General features: G+C 43.0%; 1 protein-coding gene across 1 annotated transcript in view; it reads right to left on the bottom strand.

Annotated features, from left to right (window-relative positions):
- CAPG (capping actin protein, gelsolin like) overlaps positions 1-13,798 on the bottom strand; it is a 257,079-nt gene that overhangs the window by 240,153 nt on the left and 3,128 nt on the right. The gene's annotated exons all lie outside the window — the stretch shown is intronic.

Genomic DNA, 13,798 nt, shown 5'->3' with positions numbered 1-13,798 from the left:
ACACCGTCTGACAAATGCTCCAGCCAGAAAGGGACACACTTTATTTCTGTTCACCACGCATCTTCCAGACCCGGCAGGGCTCCACCCACACACAGGGCGGCCAGGACCTGCAATTCCGCCACTGACCAGAAGGTGGAGCCTGGGAGCGAGGCGCAGAGGCAGAGCGCTGAGCCCTGGGAACCCCACCCCTTCCTTGGCAGCTTTAATACGCAGAGCATGAGGGGTCAGTGTCCCTGCACCCCAGGTCCCACACATTGTAGATGCTGCCGTGGTCTGTTGAAGAAGGTGCTGCTTCATTGCAGCCAGATAAAAAAAAAAAAGCTCCTGTTATTTCTCACATCACCAAATACCTGGCTTTAAAGCGTCGTAACTATTGTTTCTTAGTGTTTACGCTTATTGTGTGATTGTCTTCCCTCGCACTAGAAGGTAAGCTCCATGAAGGTGGTCCCGTGTTCGTTTTCACTCACTTCCTATCCTTAGTGTCAGGTGGAGCCCCTGGCATGGAATTGGCATTCATAATATTTGCTGGATGAATGGATGTGGTCTGAGGCAGGGTCCTGGGTTAGAGTGTACTTTGCTGACTAGATGGGGGAACTTGCCAGAAGGCTATCTGAGCAACTGCTAGGAGAGACCTCTTCCTAGGGGAAGAAGGAACTAGCTCAGCGCTTGAGTCTCTAGCAGAGCCTCAGCATTCCAGCCCAGGCAGAGTGTGGAACAATTCTGAAAACAGCCGGGTCTGCCCCCAGCCCTGCCCTCAGGCACTCTTGTCCAAGTCCCAGGGACAGCATGTCTGTGAGCAGACACCAAAAGAGATGTTTCAGCTAAAAGCCCTGGCCTAACAAATTGAGAAGCCAGAGTGGCACGAGGGCTGCTCCTCATTTCAGGAGAGAACCTTCGGTGCTTAGGGGTCTCCAGGTGATACCGGCTCAAGACAAGGTTGACATGAGGGAAACCACATTGTAGAAAAGAAACCCTATGTAACTTTGAATGACCTTTGACTAACTAACCCAGCTGGATATGTGCCCTCCAGGAGATCTAACTGCTGTCTTAATTTTACAACCCCTGCTTGTGCATGTACCTCCCAGCTGCAATAAGATAACTTTGTTCTTTTGAGTTCCTTAGGAATGTGATGACCCCCCACCCCCACCCCCAACAGAGAGTCTATGCTGATAGTCATCATCAATGAAAACTGAAAGATCTGGTGTGGCGACTCCCAGTCTGTAACACCAGAGTGTCAACATTCCTAACCCCCTCCCCTATAACCCACCAGCCTATATAACTGCTGTAAGACTTTGTGCCCCTTAAGATGTTTTTTTTCAGACATGAGTCGGCCATCTTCCCCCTTGCTAGCAAGGTGTAATAAAAAAGTTGTTTTTCTCCTACCACCTTGCCTCTTGATTATTGGCATGTCTTGCGGCGGGCAAACGAACTCCCTTTTTGGGTGGTAACACAGGGGGCCCAGGGACACAGCCCAGCGCTGCACCCCTGGCAGAGATGGCCACATCCAGCAGGCTCTGGTGCCAGAGCGGAGGGCACAGCATCCATCTCCATGCACCCTTGGGGAGAGGTGGTGCCCAGTGCTGACACACTGCAGCTGGCCTGACTTGTAGATGAGCGAGTCACGGACATAGTTGGAGGGCAGTTTGTAGGAGGTATGAATCCTGTAAAGGTCCACAGGGTAAGAGACAATAAATATGAATAAATGTCACTACCTCAAATTTACTCACAGGCTGATGTGCATGGGGTAATTTGGGTTAATAATGAAAACAAAAATCTAAAGACAAGTAGTACACCAACTTGTTGAAAATGGCTATTTCTTGATAGAATTATGTGTGATCATTACTCATTGTCTCTGTACTTTAAAAAAAATATGGGCCTGAAAAAAAAAAGAAACAAGAAAGGAAAACTTCCCTCCCTCCTCAAATATGCTGGCAACCAAGAAGCTATTAGAAAACAATTCAAGTTAGTATAGATTTTGTCCTATTTTGCTTGTGTGGTGAGGTAGGGCTGTGTGAATTAACAGTACTAAGGGAGAAGCAGGAATCCCAAAACGTGGAGTGTTGGGCTGGGGAATAAAATTCCGGAGGGGTGAGAGCAGTGTTCCCAATCCTGTTACATGAGGTGGCAGAGCAGTGGAGGTGGCAAGGATCAGGTACCAGGACACCCAGCGACAGAAACCAACATCCAAGCGAGGCTGCAGGGGAAGCCAGAGTCATGTGGGTCATTCTGGGTTGGAGCTGGTGTGCCTGAAGGTGGGGGACGGGGAGATGTGAGTGCTCAGAGTAGGCTGTAAGAACCCCATTTTGAAGGCCTCTAGATCCAAGTTCTCATCAATCCTAGAAGCCAGAGATGGAAGTTGCCAGTGACTTTGGAGTGTCTCAAAGGAGGGGACCCACGTAGGGGTGGTGCTGGGATAGGAGAGTTATGAAAACTTACGTGAAGGAGAGCAAAAGATGGACACAGAGAGAAAAGGTGATGTGAAAGAATTAACTTCTGAGAACAGAGACCTAAGTGAAGGCTGGGCCCCTCTTGCGGCCTGGGAACTTGAGATACTGGTCATAGGCAGTGCAGATGAAGTCTGCTAACTCCCCGAGAAGCTGCTGATCTCTCCTTTGCATCATCCTCTGAAGTGTGACTCAAAAGGTGGGGGTCATGTGGCCAGAAGTGCACACTCAGCTCTGATCAACAGCAACGAGGAGGGGTTCGAGAGTCAGTCTATCTGTCTTTAGTTGGCCAGAGTGGTGCATTCACGAGCTTCTGTCCAAGACACAAAGCAGGGTGTACCTGTCATTTCTGAACCACCAGTCAATTTCCAGGGTCAGCAGGCCACCCAGGCACCACAATGGGCCCTTAGAGTCAGTCGATGCAGGAACTGTCTCTGTAACATCTATTTTAGAAGGTTTCCAGGGAGGTGCATCCAAAATAGTGAGAGAAAATTATACCATGTAAGGCTCCTTCCAGTCATCCATCCATCCATCCATCCCATGTATCATCTAGATTTCCTTCCTTCATTTCTTCCTTGCAGACCATCTCCATCCATCCATCCATCCGTCCCTCCATCCCATTCATCCATCATTTAGATTTCTTTCCTTCATTTCTTCCTTGCAGATCATCTCCATCCATCCATCCATCCAACCATTCCATTCCATCTATCATCTAGATTTCCTTCCTTCATTTCTTCCTTGCAGACCATCTCCATCCATCCATCTATCCATCCACCCATCCATTCATCCACCCATCCATCCGTCCATCCATCCATTCATCCATCCAAAAGAACATAAGGAGGTGATGGACATGTTCACAGTGACTGCTGTGATGGTTTTTCCAAGTGTTAACATATGTCAAAACTGACAAAATTGTACACTTTAAATATATGCAGGTGAGTGTACTTTAATTACATCTCAATAAAGTTGGAAAAAAGGAAAGTAATTAGTGTGTATCAGCAGGTCAAAACTGATAACAACTCCGACATCCATCAACAAGAGAGTGGATAAATTATGGAATAGTCACACAATGGAATAGTGCTCAGCAATAGAAAGAAACAAACTCCTCATACACACAACAACATGGATGAATCTCACACATATTAATGCTGATCAAAAGAAGTCAGACACGAGAGAATCCATTCTGTATGATTCTATCTACATACATTTCAAAAGCAGAGAAAATGGAACTATAGTGCTTAAGAGTATGTGCTCAGACGGTAAAACTATAGAGAAACACAAGGACATGATTATCATTACCGTCAGGGTAGTATCACCTTAGTGGGGAGAGAGGGGAGATGGAGGGGCTTCTGGCTCGCTGGTGGGGTTCTTTGTCTTGGTGGTGGTGATGTGGATGTTTGCTTCATGATAAACAATTGAGCTGTCCATTTTGTTTTGTGCACATTTCTGAATATGTTTTACATTTCATAATTAAGAATGGAGCAATGTAGGGGCTGGCCCCGTGGCGGTTAGTGGTTAAGTTCAGCATGCTCCACTTTGGTGACCTGGGTTTGCAGGTTTGGATCCCAGGGGTGGACCTGTGACATTCATCAGTCATGCTGTGGCGGTGACCCACATACAAAATGAGGAAGATTGGCACAGATGTTAGCTCAGTGTTAATCTTCCTCAGCAAAAAAATAAATAAATAAATAAATAAATAAAAATAAAAATAAAAATGGAGCAATGTATATATACTATGCTTGTATGGAAAGACAAAAAAAGTTTTAGCAGTAGTTTCCTCTGAAGAGAGACTATGGAATTGTGGGAAAGTGGGGGCTTATATTTGTTTTCCTTATGCTTTTCTTTCTTTTTTTTTTTTTTGTGAGGAAGATCAGCCCTGAGCTAACATCCATGCTAATCCTCCTCTTTTTGCTGAGGAAGACCGCTCTGAGCTAACATCTATTGCCAATCCTCCTCCTCCTTTTTTTTTTTTTCCCCAAAGCCCCAGTAGATAGTTGTATATCATAGTTGCACATCCTTCTAGTTGCTGTATGTGGGACATGGCCTCAGCATGGCCGGAGAAGCGGTGTGTCGGTGCGCGCCCGGGATCTGAACCCGGGCCGCCAGTAGCAGAGCGCGCCCACTTAACTGCTAAGCCACGGGGCCGGCCCCCCTTATGCTTTTCATAACTAAAAAACTTTTAAAGAATTTCCTCATGCTTTTCATAAACAAAATTCAAAAATTTAAATCATAAACTCATGGATGATAAAGCAAAGAAAGGGCTTTCCAGCTGCAGGTGCTGAGGTGGAGATTCAAGCAGAGAAGAAGAAAGAACAGGCAGGATGGCTTGGGTATGTGTGTTAGTATGTGGGTGTGGAGTGGGACATGATAGGAACATGAGGCAGAGAAGACTTCAGGGAGACGCAAAGTGTGAGAAAGACTTGTTCTGCAATTGCTGGCTTTGAAGGTGGAGAAGACCATGAGCTGGGGAATGCCAGCAGTCTCCAGAAGCTGAAAATGATCCTCAGCCGACAGCCAACAAGGAAAAGGAAACTTCAGTCCTACAACCACATGGAACTGAATTCTGCCAACAATCTGAATGACCTTGGAGGCAGATTCTTCCCAGATGAGAGCCTGACCAGCCAACACCTTCATTTTGGTCTTGTGAGACCAAGAGCAGAGGATTCAGTGGAGCCCACCCAGACTTCTGACCTACAGAACTGTCAGACAATAAATGGATATTGTTTTAAGCCACTATGCAGTAATTCTTAGGGCAATAAGAGGAAATTAATATAGCCATGGGCTGACGTGGGCAATAGAAGTGATTTCTCAACCTGTTGCATAAGGGGGTCCTTGGAGACAATGCTCTATGGGTCAGGGGCTTCTGAGAGCAAAATAGAGACAAATTTATAAATGACACTGAGAGGCTACGTTATCGACCCAACTCCAGTTGGATATGGGGAATGGTGGGAAAGATGGGCATTTGGCCTCCTAAAATAATCTGAGTCACCTCTAACACTGATCTACTGTTCAGAGGTACAGCCACATCCTTGTTGACCACAGACCTGGGGGTTTAAACCATTGGGTTAACAGAAAGAACAAAACGTGTGTGTGTGTGTGTATGCCACACTCCCAGGGTCCCCTGAAGATACAGAGGACACAGTGCAGGGACAGAGATGCTTGCCTTTGGTAGAGTAAATTAGACCCCCATGCACTTCTCCTTTTTTTTATGGGAGGACTCCTGGCATTATGAAAGGTGTCTCAGTCAGAGTTCAATGCAGGGGACAGGAAAACTCCAGATATTTCAAGAAGAAGGGACTTAAAATAGGGTATCAGATCCTTAAAAATTGTAAGTAGGACTGAAGGAGCTGGTTCTGGATTGGACCTCAAGTAATACCCCTAGAGCTGTCTCTGAGGCTGCCCCTGAAGCTCCGAGTTCAAGAACACACATCTCAAGCTGCCATCCAGAGATTGGAAAGTTTCCAGTTGGAAACTTAAGAAGCCTTTTGATACTGGAAATACTCCTGCCCCCAAACCTAACGTTTCCATGACCTTGCTTGCCAGCGAAAACAGTCAGAAGAGGACAGAAAGATGGCCTTGGGCTCAGCCTCCCAAGGCCCGCGTGAGCGCGTCTAATTGTAGAACCCGATTTCACATCCGACCCAAGTTGCAATGAATTCTGGGAAGTGTGAGTGTCACTTTCCAACCTCTCCAGTTAGAAGGAAGGGAAAACGGAGGGTGAGACAGGCTAACCACAGTAGCCTCCCGAGGGGCTTTTTCTTTGTCCTGCTTTCCTCTCCCACACTTGTATTTTGGGTGGTAAACTCCTGCTGAGAGTTCTTTCATTTTTTTTTTTTAATTTGATACAAATGTTTACTTAAGTTCATATCTTAAGTTGGCAGTGAATCTCATGTTTACATAACAGTTTGCATCCAGTAGTTTTTTGGGTAACACAAACACCGGTATGACCAAATTTACACATAAGCAAGGACTAAAATCCAAATTAAAATTACTGTAAAGAAATAAAAATAATTTTTGACACTTAAATGGAAAATTGGTGATTTTAGAGAAGTTCAGATAATCTACACAAGCTATTAGGAAAACTGGTTAATGCAAAAAGCTGCAAGTAAAGAAAATAATTTGAGTAAAAAGGCAGAAGTGGTATTTGGTAAACCTCATGCCCAAAAGTACAAAATCTCCAAAATAGAATGCAACGGAAATGTTTACTAAAAGATTGATGAATGCTAGTGAAATGCAAAAATATTCCATAAAATTTTATAGGTGTTTTTTTCTTCTCATTCCAAGCGTGAGACTATTTAACACTATTTTCCCAAGTATAATCAAGAATAGCAGACAGTAATCATCGAGAGTCTGGTCTGTTTCATGTAACTGTAAAGAGCAGTTCTCTAAAGAAAGAGCAGTCCTTTTTCAGTTCAATATCAGGCAGCCTGCTGGAATACATCACGATAAAACTCTGCCTCACTCTCTTTTTCCATCCTCTGCTTTCTCCACTGGGTCTTTCTTGGCTGACGATCTTCCTGTTTTATTTCACTTTTACTGCCTTTAATTATCTTACTTTTGGTTCCATGCATTTCGTTTTGTTATACCAAAATGGCCTGTGAGGAAGTTCCGAGTCATGGGCGCAAGTGAGGGATCGCGCGCGGTTTCCCCGCAGCTGGACCTTCCTCCACAGGGCAGTCGGCGCGGTCGCTGAGGGGCGGGGAGCGGTCGGGGGTGAGGGGGCTCCCTACCGCCATGCCCCCAGGCCACTCGGCTCGCGCTCGCTCGCCGTCCCCGTGCTTGAGAGTTCTTAAACTTTTTTGAGAGTTATAAAGGATGACTTGGAAAACCAGAAAGTCATGCTATGCTCATGGTTGGAAAAGTGACTATAAAGAGAGGAATTTTTTTGTATTATTATTTTTTTAAATTTTATTTATTTATTTATTCTTTCCCCCAAAGCCCCAGTAGATAGTTGCATGTCATAGCTGCACATCCTTCTAGTTGCTGTACGTGGGACACAGCCTCAGCATGGCTGGAGAAGCGGTGGGTTGGTGCGCGCCTGGGATCTGAACCCAGGCCGCCAGCAGCAGAGCGCACACACTTAACCGCTAAGCCACGGGGCCGGCCCTTATTTTTTAGTTATAACAAAATTTAAAATGAGAATTATAGTGTGATATTTTATTTGTCAAAACAATTTCTAAAGTATTATCTTTAGTATTCAGTATATTTAGTATTTAATATATGAAGTATACTTTATATATGGTTTTTGTATGTAAAGTATTACAGTATATAAGATATCTGGAGTATAATTTTAAAGTAAAATCATATCCTGGATAGTCAGGTCGATGAGACAGAATAGATAGCTCAGAATTTGATCTTATGAAATTTAATATATGATAAAAAAATCATTTCAAATCAGTGGGGAGGAGGGGAAAATATACAATCAATAGTTTTAGATTAACCAAAAAGCATTTTGAAAAGAATAAACTTTGATCCTTCCCCCCATACCTTACAAAAATAAGTTCCAGAGGACTGAAGTGTCACTTTAAAAACATATATGACCACAAAAATTAGAAAAAAAAATTATTTTCTACAGAAAAGGAGGTAATGACAACTTTCAAAACTGAGAAAAGATCTCATAAAGAGACATATTTGACTATAGAAAATGAAAAATTTCTATACATAAGAAAAACCTTACCAAGTTTAAAGGTCAATTAAGAAGTGACAAAGTATTTGGAGCAAATATATCATATCATTAATATATTTATTACATAAAGAATTCCTACAAACTGAAAAAAATAGCAGACTCTGATCAATAATGGGCAAGGAAGACAAAAAGACAATTCCCCCCAAGTAAATTTAATAGTAGACAAACTTATGGGAAAATATTAAACTTAATTTGTAGTCATAAGTGGAAAAGAAAAATAGTTGCTGTTTTCACTCATATTTGCAAAGTAAAGAGTATGATAATATTTAATGCTAGTGAGAGTGCAGAGAATTTGTACAGGTGGTGTAAACGGATACAATCCTTTTGGAAAGTATTTGATAATGTTCATTAGGAGTCATAAAATTGTTTGTAACTTCAGAATTTTTTCAATAAACTTTTACTGAGACATGATTTACATGTAGTGAAATGCATTGTTAAGTGTACAGTTGGATGAGTTTTGATAGGTGCGTACGCCCATGCAATTTATACCCGGATCAAGATATGGAACATTTTCATCACCTCAGGAAGCCCCTCTGTGCACCTTCCCAATAATTCCCACATCTTCCTCCCACCTCTTACCATTTTCGGCTTTTTTCACTATAGATGCATTTTGCCTGTTCTAGAACTTCATAAAAATGGAATCACACAGAATATAGTCTTTTGTGTCTTGCTTCTTTTTGCTCAGTGTTTGAGAGTCATCTATTTTGTTGCATATTTCAGAAGTTCATTTCTTTTTATTGCAGAGTAGTATTATATTATCTGCCTATATTGTTTACCTATTTACCTGTTGATGGATATTTGGGTTATTTCTAATTATAGGTTCTTATGAAAGAGTTTCTGTGAACATTCTCTTTTTTTTTGATATTTTTTTATTGTGGTAAATATACATAATATAAAATTTTCCATTTTAACCATTTTAAGTGTAAAATTCAGTGGCATTAATTAACTTCACAGTGTTGTGCAACCATCAACACTCTTTATTTCCAAAAATTTTTTCATGACCCCAAATAGAAACTCTGTAACCATTAAGCAACAACTCCCTCATTTCCCTCTACCCCGAGCTCCTGTGGTAACATCTAATCTACTTTTTGTCCATATGAATTTGCCTATTCTAGATATTTCATGTAAGTGGTATCATGCAATATTTACCCTTTTGTATCTGGCTTATTTCACTTAGCCTAATGCTTTCAAGGTTCATCCATGTTGTAGCATGTATTAGAACTTCATTCCTTTTTATGGTTGAATAATATTCCATTGTATGTGTATACCACATTTTGTCAATCCATTCATCTGTTGATGGATACTTGGGTTGTTTCCACTTTTGGCTATTGTGAATAATGCTGCTATGAACATTGATGTGCAAATATCTGTTTGAATCCCTGTTTTTGATTCTTTTGGGTATCTATCTAGGAGTGTGATTACTGGGTCACGTGTCTGTGCATATTCTTGTATAGTCTTTGTGTGTGCACATGCTTTCATCTAGCATGGGGTAAAGCTGTAGAGGTGGGATTGCTTGGTCATAGGGCAGGTGTACGCTTCACTCCATGAAAACCTGTCAATCCAAGTTTCAAAGTGATTGGACCATTCCCACCAACAATGTTTGAAGTACCAGTTACTCCATGTCCTCATCAATGTTTGGTGTTACCTTTTTTTTTCCCTCTGTGCCCCAAGTGTTTAATATGATTTTTAATATCTTACAACAACCTTGCACAATAGGCATTATTATTCATTTTTTAAAAATTGAGATATAATTGACACACATTATATTAGTTTCAGGTGTACAACATAATCATTTGATCTATGTGTATATTGGGAAAGGATCACCACAATAAGTGGTGATCCAGTTAACATCTATCACCACACATAGTTACAAATTTTTTTTCTTGTGATGAAGACTTAAGATCTACTCTCTTAGCAACTCTCAAATATATAATACAATATTATTAACTATAGTCACTATGCTCTACATTGCATTCCCATGACTTATTTATTTTCTAACTGGAAGTTTGTACCTTTTGACTACCTGTCCCCATTTTGCCCACCACCCCCTATCTCTGGCAACCACCAATCTGTTCTCTGTATCTATGAGTTCAGTTTTTTTAGGTTCTACATATGAGTGAGATCTTGTCTTTTTAATTTTAGTCATTTTGATGCCATCATCTCATTGTAGTTTTAATATAGAATTCCCTCATAACTTATGATGAGCACTTTTTTAAATGTTTATTGGCTATTCTTATCTTCCTTTGTGAATTAACTGTTCAAATATTGTGCCCATTTAAAAAATTGAATTGCTTTGTTATTATTATTATTATTGAAGTAATAGTTGCTATAATTAAGGGTCCACAAATGGACCCACATTTATACAGTCAGTTGATTTCTGACCAAGGTGCCAAAGCAATTCAATAGGAAAAGGAAATTCTTTTCAACAAATTGATCTGAAACAATGGAATCTCAACCCAGCTCATTTGAAATACATCATAGACCTAGAGGTAAAAGTTAAAACTATAAACTTTCTAGAAGAAAACAAGAGGGTATCACCATGACCTTGGAGGAAGCAAAGATTTCTTGAAGAAGATGTAGAAAGCAATAACCTTCACACAGAAACTCATGGGAGGCCTGGGCTTGACTTACAATGGGCCAGTCCGCAGGGCCCCACAAGTAGAACAAGCATAGGACCTGCCCCAGTTTCTCTTCACAAGAGACCCCAGAGGCCTGGGTGGAGGCTTGTGGCTGACTACGTGAACTTTGTCTGGTACCACTCAACACCCAAGGACTTACTGGAATATCTGGTCTTAACAAATACCCCACAACAAAGAAAGACATGAGTCACCTTCCGGGGCCTTTTCCCCTTAATTAATGTGGTCTTCACACATAAGACTCTTCAAGTGGTTAGAGCAGAGGGGAGCAGCTGAGAGGGGAGTGAGCAATGCCTGAGCTGGCTGTGAGAGGGGTAGCACCTCTGCACTGGATGCCTAGAGACAGAGACAACGTGGAACAGGGGGAAGACTTGGGCTTTGGACTCAGACAGGCCTGGGTTCAAATCCCCAGACCTAGCCTTTCCAAACTGTGCGTCCTGGGGCAATTTCCTGAACCCCTCCGAGTCCTCATTTCCTTATATGAGGTGAATGGAGTTTGACGTCAGTTGACCATTTCGTCTGAGAGCTGTTCTAGGCATGGTGGGGAGATCCTGACCCCCGAGGCACCGCTGCCCTCAAGCAGTCCCCATACAGCTGGACACAAATGCAACACCTCAGACTCCATTTTCACTAACAAGCTCCTTTTCCTAACTTTCCTGCTTCACAACTGGTCTCCTAGGCCCCAAATATTGAGAAACTTTTGCCTCCTCTCTCCTCTGTTTCCTGTATCCACTTGGCTACAAAATTCTATCAAGTGTTCCTTAAAAATGCCTCTTTTAGCAAGAAATCCTCCTGTAGCCAGTACTGCTATTGCCTACCCGATTCCCATTCCTTCTCATGCTTCCTGCAAAATCTCAATTTTGTTCAAAGTGGCAACAGAAGTCCAGCAAAGGCTTCCTTCCCCATAGCCCTTTGCAGCCAGGGGTAGCCTCTAAATAAAGTACCAATGAGTCATAAGCTGGAGATTTCTGGGAAAGATTTGCTTTTCTGATATAGGTACCACCCCTTTCTGCTTCGATCTTTCTATTTTTCCCCCTGGGATGAGGCCCTGAGGTCTGGAGGAGCTACAGCAGCCATCTTGAGGTCATGAAGCTTGGGGTCTGAAGAAGGCATTTGTATCATTCACCTAGACCAACTACTGCATGAGCCATCAGAGGGCTTTCTCAGCCTCTGCTCTGCAAATGAAAGCATCACAGAGAACACGTGAGTCCCAGAATCAAAGGACTTAGTTATGGCTCATCCCTAAAATAGAATATTTGGCAACCAGTGGAAATGGTGAAGGAAATCCAATTTTATTGACAAGGAAAGATGTTCATGATATTTTGTTAAATTAAAACAGCTTTTTAAAAATTGTTTTTTATGGTATGTAGTTATAGTTATACCTAAACTACACTTTATTTATAAATATATTTATAAATATAAAAATATAAATGGATATTCCTGTAAATATTTAACTGGCTTATATCTGTTTGATGTGCTTATAATTTATTTTTTCTTATCTGATTAAAATTTTTTTCAATAAAAATAAGAGACAAAAAAGTCCCTAAAATGCTTAAATTCCATGCTCCTTAGTCTGGCATTCAGTGGCTTTCACAACGGGCAGGGATAAAGGTGGGGGGTTTGTGTATGTGTGTGAATGTGTGAGTGTTTGAGAGTGTGTGACTGTGAGTTAGTGTGTGAGTGTATGTGTGTCAGTGTTTAGGAGTGTGTGTCTGAATGTCTATGAGTGTGTGTGAATTTGTGAGTGTTTGAGAGTGTGTGACTGAGTTAGTGTGACTGTCTGTAAGTGTGTGATGTGAGTGAGTGTGTGTGGTGAGTATGTAAGTGCATCTGCCTCCTCGGGGTTGGGGCAAACAGCAGAAAGGATTCAGGGGGTCCCCCGCCCTTCTCGGTTCAGTCTGAGCCATCATGGGGTGCAGCAAACCTGCTTTCCCCACTCTCGACCCTGCCCCCATTTGAGAAAGGAAGTGAGAATGAAGAGGACCCCAACTCTGACTCTTTGGAGAGGGGCCCAACTGTCTGTCTGTCTGTCTGTTTTTTGTCTCCAAGAGAGACAAAAAACTCAGGCTCCAGAGGCTGCTAGTCCAGTAACCCTCCTAAGTCAGGTCAGCCTGAGAAGGTGGCCAGATCAATTACTGCCACTCAAATCCCTCAAGTGGCTCCTCAACCAAAAGATTTTGTGGCCAAAGACATTTGGGAGAGCCTGAGAGTTCGGCTTCGGGGGATCCACCACGCACACTGGCATCTTAAAGGTGCTGAGAAGTCCCCGGGGAAGAAGGCCTGTTGAGCCTTGCTAGCCCAGCATTTCCATTTGAGGACAGGAGCCCCGCCTCCCCTCTCCCCCCGACTGCACCTTTTAACCTCCCACAGAACCAGCTTGCACAGGATCCACCCTGGGGAATGCTGACCCATAACAGCCCACATTTGCCCGGCACACTGCAGGCTGCAAAGCTTCCTCACACGCACACACATGCCACCTTGGAGCCCTGTGAGCAGGCAACACTATGCCCATTTTACAGATAAAGAACCAGGGATCCAAGACATGGAGTTGCCAAGATTCTCAAGATGCCCCCAGCTTGTAAGAAGCCTGCCTGCCTTGGGACTCCACCCTCTTTTCTTCTCAGCAGAAGCTGAGTAGAGAGCAGGGCCCCAAATGGGCTCAGGAAAGACTCAATATTCTGGAGAAGGAGGCTGGGCTGAAGCTTGGGACTCAGCCGATGATGGGATTGCTGGGGAGGTGGAAGAGGGTGCAGTAATTAGAGGTAACTCTGAAGGAGGATCGAGGGGTGGGAGGTGCTGCAGGGAGGGTGCCAATAGGTCCTGGCTGGGTGCCTCTGCCATCTCAGAAGCTGGAAATGAAAGACCCCAACGGAGGTAGAAGCCGGGTTCTAGACCCAGTGATGCCTCCGGCAGCCCGTGTGGCTTAGGTCAGCCCCTCCTGCTCTCTGGGCCTCAGTTTCCTTATCTGAGCCACAAAGGAGCTGGGTTAAATTTGCCAGACAAAATATGGGGTGCCCAGTTTAATTTGAATT

This window comes from Diceros bicornis, chromosome 12 (genome assembly GCF_020826845.1).
Source record: "Diceros bicornis minor isolate mBicDic1 chromosome 12, mDicBic1.mat.cur, whole genome shotgun sequence".
Taxonomy (NCBI): domain Eukaryota; kingdom Metazoa; phylum Chordata; class Mammalia; order Perissodactyla; family Rhinocerotidae; genus Diceros; species Diceros bicornis.
This window is presented reverse-complemented; position numbering and strand designations above follow the sequence as displayed.